The sequence below is a fragment of the Propithecus coquereli genome, unplaced genomic scaffold (genome assembly GCF_000956105.1).
Source record: "Propithecus coquereli isolate 6110/MARCELLA unplaced genomic scaffold, Pcoq_1.0 Scaffold205, whole genome shotgun sequence".
In the NCBI taxonomy this organism is placed as follows: domain Eukaryota; kingdom Metazoa; phylum Chordata; class Mammalia; order Primates; family Indriidae; genus Propithecus; species Propithecus coquereli.
This window is the reverse complement of record NW_012145523.1, coordinates 2,396,336-2,407,774: the sequence shown is the minus strand read 5'-3', so window position 1 is coordinate 2,407,774 and position 11,439 is coordinate 2,396,336.

Sequence of the window (11,439 nt, the reverse complement as noted above, 5' to 3'; positions counted from 1 at the left end):
ACTCAGGTAACTTCAGGAATGCTTGGCCACCATTTGCAGGCCCTCCCTGAATTCATGATATTCACTTTCGTTTTGCTACTTCCATGTTGGCCAATCTTTGACTTATCTATTCAAGGCCCTTCTGAATAGGTAAACAACCACTCACACATGTGTGGCTTTAGTAGGCTCATTTATTTAGTTCTTTAGGAAGTTCATTTATGTAGCAAACATTTAATGAGCATCTACTATGAGTTAAGGTAACATGGTACCTGAAGTTGGAAAAGTCATACTTAAATTCTCAAAGAGTCCACTTGTTGTTTGTTTGTTCAATGTGTGAGACAAACAAACATGCCATTAATTTGTGTACAATGTGGACAATTGCTTTGTTAGCGGTGAGTTCTGCCTAAGTATTGATAGAGAAGACAGTGCCAGAGCTGGCTGGAAGGCTGTCTGACTTCACAAAGTTAAATTACAGGCAAAGAATCACAGGCTAAAATACACCATAGAAAAGGCACACAGGCGTGAAAGAGTATATGCCATTTGGGTTGTTTAGTGCAGCAGGGGTATGTGGTGAGTGGGAGGGTATGGCAGAGGATTTGGTTCAGTAATTCAGCAGATATTAATCAAGTGACTCTGTTTAGCTTGAGCAGTGTCCGACACTCTTAGGATGCAGAGATGAATGAGGAGTAGTACTTGTCTTTGAGGAATTCACAAAGGAGACGTGTGTCACAAATAAATTATAATTGGATGAGGGAGGGTAAGTGCAAGAGTAGAAGTGTCAAGTTCATTTGTTCATGGCCATTCATTCACCAAGAAACAAGTGACTGCTCTGATGCCAGGCATCATGCTGGTGGCAGAGGGACCTACAAAGGTGAGCAACCCCACACACTACCTGCCCACGAGAACCACACGTGTAATGGGAGCAGCAGATATTGATTAAGCAGTTACAGCAACATGTATATACCAGTAACTGTGACCAGTGTCATCCAGAAGGAACAGGGTCCTACAGAGCCTATAGTGTGGGATTTGTTCTAATTAGGGAGGACCAGGAAAACTGTATTTACCACCAGTCCTCTTACCCAACAATTTTTCCATGCTTGAATTCTTAATTCGCTATATCCCTTGGACACTTAGAGTTCATTTCAAGCAATTTTCAAAAGAAGGTTACCTGGGTAACAAATTGTCTGAGCCATTGCATCTCTGCAGATATTTGTCTTCCACTTTCATAAATGACACAACACTTGTGTAGAAAAGTCTTAAGTTACAGCTCCCCATCCCTTAAAGCTCTCTAGAGTTCAAGTCCTTGTCTTTTGGCAATGTGATTTAGAGTTCATATATTAGGCCTTTCTAATGTTTTCTTTTTAGGCAGCTTTATTTTTCTGTCTGAATGTTACAGTTTTTATTTTCTATTAAAACAATTTTGGCAGTTTCTTACAAAACTAAACATACTCTTAACATATGATCCAGCAATTGTGCTCCTTGCTATTTACCTCAATGAGTTGAAAACTTATGTCCATGTGGAAACCTGCACATGAGTATTTATAGCAGCTTTTCTCACAATCACAATTGCCAAAATGTGGAGGCAACTAAGATGTCCTTGAGTAGGTGAATGAATGAATGGTGCTACAACTGGAGAATGGACTATTTTCAGTATTAAAAAGAAATGAGTTATCAAGCCATGAAAATGTGTGGAGCAACCCTGGATGTATATTACTAAGTGAAAGAAGCCAATTTGAGAAAGCTACATACGGTATGATTCCAACTATGTAACATTTTGGAAAAGGCCAAACTATGCAGACAGTGGTTTCCAGGAGTTAGAAGGGAAGGAGAGATGATGAGATGGAACACAGAGGATCTTTAGGGCAGTGAAACTGCCAAGACAATTTGAAGGGGAAGGAATAGTCTTTCAGTGGTGCCAGGACAAATGGATATCTACATATAGAGCAAGGACATTAGACTCCACAGACAAGTTAATGCAAAATGGATCAAAGATTTAAATTTAAGAGGAAAACATACGAGTGAAGCTTTGTGGCCTTAGATTAGGCAATGGCTCCTTACATATGACACTGAAAATGCAAGTGACAAAAGAAAAACATAGATAAATTGAAAGACATTAAATGAAAACCTTTACGCTGCATGTAATATAATAAAGAATGTGAAAATATACCCTATAGACTGGAAAATTACTTGTAAATAATGTATTTGATAAGGTACTTATATCCAGAATATATATAAAAAAAAAAACTCCTACAACTCAACAATAGAAAGATAATTTAAAAATGGAAAAGGATTTGAATACACATCTCTCTAATGAAAATATAAAAATGGACTAGAAGCATGTAAAAAGATGTTTAAAATTATTAGTAATTAGAGAAATGCAAATCAAAACCATAGTGAGATACTACTGCACACCTACTAGGATAGTTAGAATAATTAAAAAAAACAGACAATATCAAGTGTTGGTGAGAATACAGTGAAATTGAAATCCTTATTTTTTATTGGTAGAACTGTAAAATAGTTTAGTCACTTTGGAAAATAGCTGGCAGTTCCTCAGATTGGTAAGTATGGAGTTATTATATGACTCTGCATTGTACTCCCAGATGTATATCCAAGAGAAATGATGTGTGTTCACACAAAAACTTGTACATACATGAATGTTCATAGCAGCATTAATCATAATAATCAAAAATGTGGAAACAACCCAAATGTCCATCAACTGATGAATAGATAAATAATGTGTGGTATAGTCTTACAAAGGAATATTAGTTGTCAATTAAAAGGAATGAAGTACTGATACATGCTACCACAGATGAACCTTGAAAACATTCTACTAAGTGAAAGAAGCCAGTCACAAAAGACCATGTTTATTATGGTTCCATTTAAATTAAATGTCTAGAAGAAGCAAATCTATAGAGATAGAAAGTATTACTTATTTTGGGTATGGTTTGCTCTTCTTTTTCTACTTTTTTAAGGTGGGAAATTAGCTTATTGATTTGAGATAATTCTTATTTTTTAATATAGGTGTTTATGCATATACATTTTCCTCTGAGCACTGCTTTCTCAGCATCCTGTAAATTTTGGTATACTGTGTTTTATTTTTATTCATATGAAGGTATTTTCTAACTTCCACTGTGATTTCTTCTCTGACCATTGGTTATTAAGGATTTTGTTAAGTTCCCCATATTTGTGAATGCCTCAAATTCCCTTCTGGTGTTAATTCGTAATTTAATTTCACTGTAGTCAGAGAGCATATTTTGCATAATTTTAATCCTCTTGAGTTTATTGAGGCATGTTTTATGGTATAGCATATGATCAATCTTGGAAAATGCTCCATGTGTACTTGTGAAGAATGTGTATCCTGTTGTTCGGTAGGTTATTCTACAGACGTCTGTTGGATATAGTTAGATTATGGTGTTGTTCAAGTCCTTCGCTTCCTTGGTGATAGATCTTCTCCCTAGCGGTTCCATCCATTATTAAAATGGGGCAGTGAAGTCTCCAATTATTATTGTTGAATCCCTTATTTCTCTTAAATTCTGTCAGTTTTTGCTTTGTGTATTTAGAGGCTCTGTTTTTAGGTGTATATATGTTTTTAATTGTTAAATCTTCCTGATGAATTGACTCTCTTGAAATTTTGAAATCTCTCTCTCTAACTATAGTAACATTTTGTTTTAAATCTATTTGGTCTGATACTAGTATAGCCACTCCAGCAATTTGATGTCAACAGCTATCTTCTTTTGACACACAGAAAATCTTGAAGTAATTGTATCTAGTGAGATACAGTGAAGATGGATTCACCAAATGATTAAAAGTTAATTTATCATAACTGAACAGCTCTGCTATGATAAACGTATTGTTACTACATATATAGATGCATAGGGATTTTTATAGCACTGTGTATTAATAATTATACTACCACATTGAAGAAAGGAATGAAACATAGAGCTTGAACAATTTTCCTTGCATTTTTTTTATTGTTGTTAAAATTCTCTCTGTACAACTGAAGTGTTTGGGTTACATTTTTCTGTTAGGCCTAGAGGGCATTTATTATGAGTTAGCATAAGACCTATCTTCATGCATCAACTCAGGTGGTTAGCTTATGGCACTTCCCCCTGATTGAGGATTCATGACATACTATAATAAATTAATCTCTATATTCAACAAATATTTACTGAGCACCACCTACCTGTTAACCCTGGTTTAAGTGCCTTGGATACAATAAATGAACAAGACAGACATGTTCTCATGGAGCTGATATTCTAGTGGGGAGATAAAAAACACAAATAAATAAGAAATTTTAATTGTTAAAAGTTTTTGATGAAAATAAAACATGATAGTGTGATGGAAAATGAAGTGGGGGATGTGGGTCAATTTTAAATGGGTTGTTCTCTGCAGAGTTGACATCTGAGATGAGACCAAATGATAAGAAGGATCAGTTAGGTGAGGCACAGAGGGGAGAGTAACCCAGGCAGAGGCAACTGAAAGGTCAAACCCCTGAGACTGCTATACGATTTTCCTGTTTAGAGATCATAACAAAGACCATTGTGGTTGGAGCACAGTGAGCAAAAAGAGGAGACTTGGGAGAAGATGTCACAGTATGGAGACTAGACATCAGGGTTGGGCAGCACTGGAATCAAGACATCAGTCCAGATGAGAGATCACACAGTGGCTGACACCTGGTGCTTGCAATAGAAACAGAGATGTAGATGGAATCGGGATGTATTTTGGAGTTAGAGTCAACTGGACTTGCTAAGGGACCATATGTGAGAATGAGAGAAAGGGAAGGGCAAGATCATTCCTAGGTTTTGTGATTCTAAATTGGATTGGATTGTAAATCCAATCGGTTTATAGTACTATTGACAGAGATATAGAAGATCACTGAAAAGAATAGGTTTTGGAGGCCAACACCCCCCACTACCCCCCCCCACACACACCCAAAGCAAAAACAAGCAACACATACACATTCTGTTTTGAAAATATTAGGTTGGAGGTGTAAATGTTGAATATCTAAGTGGAGATTTCAAGTAGTCTATTAGATATTTAGAGTACAGAACTCATCATGGAGTTTGGGCCCAAAGATATAAAATTGGAAGTCACCAGCAATTAGATAGCATCTATAGCCAGGAGAACAAGATCATCAGGGGGAGAGCATAGACTGAGAACAGAAAAAGGATGAAGATTTGTTCCTGAGATCACAGATGGAGGTCTGGCAGAAGAATGGCTAGTAAAGGAACTGAGAAAGAATGGACAGTAAAGTAGTAGGAAACCTAAAGAGTGGGTTTTGTGGGAACCAAGAGAGAAAAATATTTCAAGAAGGAGAGGATAGTAACTTTGAAAAATGCTGTTGAGAGAGTAAAATAAGTTCAGAGAAGTAAAGACTATCTTTGGTATAGGAAAATCATTGAGGCTTGGCTCTTTTGGGTTGGAGGAGGAGCTAGAAGTCCCGCTGAAGGGGGTCATCGAGGTTTCTGGAAGTGAAGACACAGAGGCAGTGAATATTAGACAGCGACTTTAATCAGCTTTGCTGTGACATGAGCAGAGAAGTGAGAGCAGTCCTTGGGAAGGGTTGCAGGATCGCGGGAACACTTGTTAGAGATGGAAGATCCTAGAGCAAGTCTGTATGCCTATTCAACAGAGATTCACAGATATCCTTGTGAAGGATAGAGAAGATGAGACCTGGAGCACAACACGTTAGCCTCTGAGGGGAGGAGAAACGCAGCTTCCATCGTCCAAGGAGGAGGGCAGAGCATGTGAGTTCCAGTAGAGGGGGAGCCAGTGCTGGCAAGATGGGAGAATTTCTGTATGACTGTGCCTAGTTTCTCGGTGAAATATGAAGTAGGTCATTAATTTTAAATTTGGGATGGATTAAAGGGAATATTGGAGGTCAAAAAACAGAAGAGAAGGTGATAAATGAACCTCTTGGAGAATGGCGGAAGTTTGCTTCTAGGGAACATAGACTTACTGGGAAGTTTTTGGTACCCATTTTGCATTTAAAGAGAGCCCAGCTAGCAAAACTATGTTCGTTTTCTCAGGGTGGATCATTTAAGTCTGCGGTCCCCAACACAGGCCGTGAACCAGTACCAGTCTGTGGCCTGTTAAGAACCAGGCCGCACAGCAGGAGGTGACTGAGGGCAAGTGAGTGAAGCTTCATCTGTATTTACAGCCGCTCCGCATTGCTCACATCGCCACCCGAGCTCCACCTCCTGTCAGATCAGCGATGGCATTAGATTCTGCATTACGGTGAGTTGTATAATTATTTCATTATATATTACAATGTAATAATAGTAGAAATAAAGTGCACAATAAATGTAAGGAGCTTGAATCATCTCAAAACCATACCCCTGCTCCCCATCTGTGGAAAAATTGTCTTCCATGAAACTGGTCCCTGGTGCCAAAGAGGTTGGGGACTGCTGCTTTAAGTGGTATTGGTTGTTTTCCCAGGTAAGTGACTATTTAGAGGTTCACAAAGCAATGTGTTCAATGTGCTTTATCACCACGCCCCTTATATACATGCATTTTCTCACACACACCATGTCATTCACACGCATGCTGCACTCCCATGTGTGTGCACACACACTCACCCTACTCACAAGCACTGTCCCTTGCTTCTTACAATAAACTCTCAATAGCACTTCACTATTGTTTTTGAAGTATGTAAAAGTTGAAGAGCTGTAGTTTCCTCTAGATGAATTCCTCTTCCTGTATTCTTCAAATGTTTTAAAACGATCATGAAATAAATTAGAGCCAATTTCAAGGCTCTGTTTTGTCCCTTTGGGCCACCTCTTTGGTGGAATTTGCCTTTGCAGCTTTTTTCTCTGACACCTGGTGTCCTACTGTCCTGCCTGTCCCTGGACCCTCTCGGGCAGTGGGTCTTCTCCAGACTTTTCTGCATACCCAACCCCTTTTTCTCATCAGTATAGCTATATTCAGACTGTGTGACCTATTGTGTGATGTGGGAGTAGTAATGATTTATTGTGAGGATCAAAAAATATAATTCATGGAAAATGCTCAATTCCACATACAGAGTATGTTTTCAATAAATGCCAAATTAAAACCTTTCTCTCCCTTCATTTCAATCTCCAAATATCTCTTTACCTATTTTACCTGTTCTTGTTATATTTCCTCAAGGATCTTCATTTAGATAAGTATTTGTTACTAGTATTAACTAATTAATTATTGATGAGAGAATTTAAAGTGTAACAGGGTTCTTCTGGAACTAATGTCAGAATCTACAACGGACTCCAATGATAGGACTTTAGGTGGACGAAAAGCATATTTCGGGCATGTAGATCTTTCCATTTGACTCAAATCATGCAGAAGAACCGATTTTGATCATCATGAATTAAACTAAACTATAACATTGAGGAAAGAAAATTAGTATATTATAATGTCTTGGCTGTTAGAGTCCTTAATAAGTAAAATAAATTATTAGGCCCTTTGAAGTATCTTTGAAAGATCACAGATTTGTGCTGTATCCAAGGATTCTTGACAATGTAACAGAACAACATTGCGATATCATAAAAAAGATGTTATGTCACTGAATAAACTCAAAGGGCATTTTTTAAGAAACCATCCCCTTGGGAGTAGTTGAGACCATTGCTTCATTTCACTTTTGGATCCTGTGACAGAGGCTGTCACCTCTGCTCCTCAGGTCCCAAGTGGAAAGTCATTCTTGGTCTCTAAGGACAGAGGGTTTTAGATAAATGCATCTCATTTACTAGCTTATTGTTCCTTCATTGATTATTATTGGCTGTTTTATTTGGAAAAGAATACTAATGACTGAGGTAGATCCTGAGTCGTGGTAGAAAGTAGCAAGATAAATGGATTCCTGCTTTTTGAAAGTTGTACTATTGAGCACATTAGCTTTTTGTGACTTGTGACACATAATAGAATTGTTCAGAGGCAAAGCTGAGACTTTGTGTTTTGATCTTTTACAATTACCTTCCATTCCCTAGTTCTCAGAAATGGTAGCAAATTATATGTTATCGATTATGTTAAAGTGCGTATATTGGCAAGTGCAAGTAATACTACGCTTGCATCGATTTGCAGCAACGGCTCATAATGTATGTAGGGTGGGATCGGCCCTATTGCGGGCATTCTAACCACATGGCATTATGCATGCAAGACCACGTTCCTGTGGTTTTGATGTTATGCGAAGTAGCAGACTGTTTTCTTAGCTCTCATAAGTTGAATTTCCCCCTAAAGACTCATTATGAAAAGGCATGGTGTCATTACAAGATTGTTCTCACTTGGCAACAAGCAACAAAAGGAAAAAAAACATTTCTGACAATTTCTGAAATGTGATCGTTAGAAATTGTCTTCTGAAATTAATGCGATGTTAGAGAAAGCAAGAGCTTAATAGATCATATCATGTGTACAACTTGATGAGGGTTTTAAAGGAGGAGTGATTATTTGCTAAGTGTAGGCAATAGTTTTCATGATCAACTACTTTTTCACTACTGCTGCATAATGAAAATTGAGCAGATCCACAGTGATAAACATTGAAATGATTACAGAACAGTCTGACCTGGAGGAAATTATATATAATTAAATTAACAGCTAAAGCTGTAGTTTTACTCATAAGGACAGTGTTTCTCTCTCTCTCTCTCTCTCTCTCTCTCTCTCTCTCTCTCTCTGTTTCTGAGATGAGAAAATATTTTAAAGATCAGCTCAAAAGTAAATTCTCCCACCCGAGCAATTCAACCTCCCATTTATTGTTTCTTGTTTTTCTCCATCTGTTGACTCTCGGTGTCTCCTAGCTGCTGCTGTCTCCACCTGGCCTGTTGTGAATTTTCTGTGGCGTCTGTCTCCATGGAGACAGACTGTTCTGAGGCAAGGGCCCTGCACAGTACCTAGCCTTGAACCTTATCAGACCCTCTGTTGGCTCAGCCTGTCTTTAATCACATGCAGAAAGAAGGAGAAATTATGTCATCTATAGAGGAACAAAAATACGTTTGCACCTAAATTCCTCCCTTGGTGTGGTCCTGCAGATGCAGTTTGATAAAACCCTGGGAGGAGGGATGAGGTGCCACGTGTTTCCTTTGCTTCAGTGTCAGGAGAGCTATGACAATTGCCAGGAGGACCCCAAGGGAAAAGGGAGACAGAGACAGATGCAGAGGATAAGAAAATTAAGCATCTCTTTTATAAACTCACACCAGCCGTCCAACTGTGCAGGGAAAATGTTGTTAACGAGAAGCCTTGAGAAATATATGGTAACTGGCTGTAGGTTCCTCCACAAATCACACAATTATTCTGAATAGAAAAGTTCTAAAATCCATAAAAATTGTGTCTGTTAATGACTAGAGAAACTGGGCTATTAAAAAATGTCAAAAAAATTGCTCATTTTACGAACAAGGTATACAGGTTTATATTATAGGAAAGAATAAACTCATCGAGAGCATGTTGTGTCGTATACTGTGGACATTCCAGCCTTTTAATTTGTTTCTACCAATGGTAATATTTTCACACAAGCACCGTGGAAAGTTTTATCACTAAATTTTTAGAGCTGAGTAAAAAGCTCAACTTGCTATGTGATAGATAGTTGTTTTAACATTTAATGAAAAAAATTAAGTAAGTGTGATAGATACTGAGCAAATGCCAATTCTTATAATTTCTGGGAGTCAGAAATCACTCTGACATTGGAGGCATCGGAATTGAGAACAAAATCTTTACTGTTCTAAACAGAGTTGTGCAGAAAGACATTATTGCCTCCCTAATATGCACTGATGTCTCTGGGCACCTGGCTAAATCCAGGATTTGATTTTTGGTTACTGTCATGCTGGAATTCACTCCCAATTTGTAGTCATGGCTCTCTGAATTACTGCTTTTAAATCAAGTAATTTCCTGTAGTTTCAGATCTCTATCATCTGGTTTTACAGAAAGAAACATCTAAGAAACAATAATTACTAACATGTATAATGTGTGCTTCGGTTTCCAGAACCTCTGGGAACATAGCTGGTTTTTTCTGGGTCTTATAGAAAGGCTGAGAAATGGAAATTGTTATAATCGAGGCCCAGAGATGTTAAGCAGTGCATGGAAGGTCACACAGCTAATAAGTGATAGATCTCAAACCTGGTTCTTATCACTCCAAACCCTCTGCTACCCTATATGCTCATTAACAGTTTCTCAATGCTGTGTGTAGGTGTTCTTTCTTTAAAGAGTCACTAGGTGTTAGATTACAAATCACTAGAAGACAGAAACGTGATTCTATAGTTTTCTCTGAATGATGTCTCAGTATCTTGGTCTCCTGTGTATTTTTCCCAACCAGGATAAAGAGAATTTGAGCTGTACTCAACTACCACAAGACATAATAATTTACAATGAATTTCTAGGAATGAAAATGAAAAATATCTTCAATTTCAGCACTGTTTCTTTGGTATTTAGGCAGTGCCTGCCAAAAACGAGTAACCAGAAATAAGTAGGCCTTGGAATCCTAAGACATGAACCAAGCTGGTTTTCTCTTTGGTTTGGTAGGAGGAGAGCTGTCGTCACTGAGCTAGCCCTGCTTGGACAGGCTGTATGGCTCTGTGGCTAGCGTGCCATACCAGGCTTTTCCATGTGACTCAGTAAGTGATCTTGGCCTAGTAATTCCAGCCCCGTGCTTGATAGTGTCAGTGGGCAGCCAGAAAGCCTATCTAAACAAGTGACTAATACGGCTCATTGATCACTTAGTTTTCTGATTGGTAATACTTTAGCAAACATTAATTGAATGGCTACTGCACCAAACATTGTGCTCAGTGGATATAAAGAAGAAGAAAACATTGTCCCTGGCAGGAAAGAGCTCTTAGTCTGGTATATTCGCCACCCATGTGAACTTATAAATCCTTCCACCGATGGCTGGATCTGAGACTTTGAAACAGAGAAGCTGAAAAACAGTGGGAAGTCAATAAAATCAAGTTGTGTAAAATCACATGAGCTGGTGACAAAAGCAGGAAACAGGTCTAATATTTCCCCCTGGCCAATCCTCCTCTACTGAACTGGCTCGTGAAAGATGGTCGCATCATTTCAGGATGAAGAGCAATGCCGATTATTGGCTAATTTTGGCTCACAGTGGCTTCATTATCAAGTGCACTTCCTGAGAGTCCTGTATTTCCTGGTTTAAGTGTGGCTGATGACGTACTTGTAACCAAGGCACTCGGCTCAGCCCAAGCACTTCTGACTAACAGGGAGCCTGCCAAGTAAACACACAGTTCTCTGTGCTATGTCTAAGAGAAGGAATGCAAAGATTAATTCACTGGCCTAATAGCTTTAATCCAATGATTCACAAACAATGCTTCGGATTTTAGGAACTGTAATGGTATAACAGTTGTTGACTTTTATTAGTGCATAATTAACTCTGTACTGTGTCAAGATGATAGTTGTTACACTCTGTTCATTCAGAGATGCTCACAGAACTTAATATTCTAACTGGTCATGTGATTTCACTTCAATACTTTGATGGTTAACATCAACATTTGTGACCAC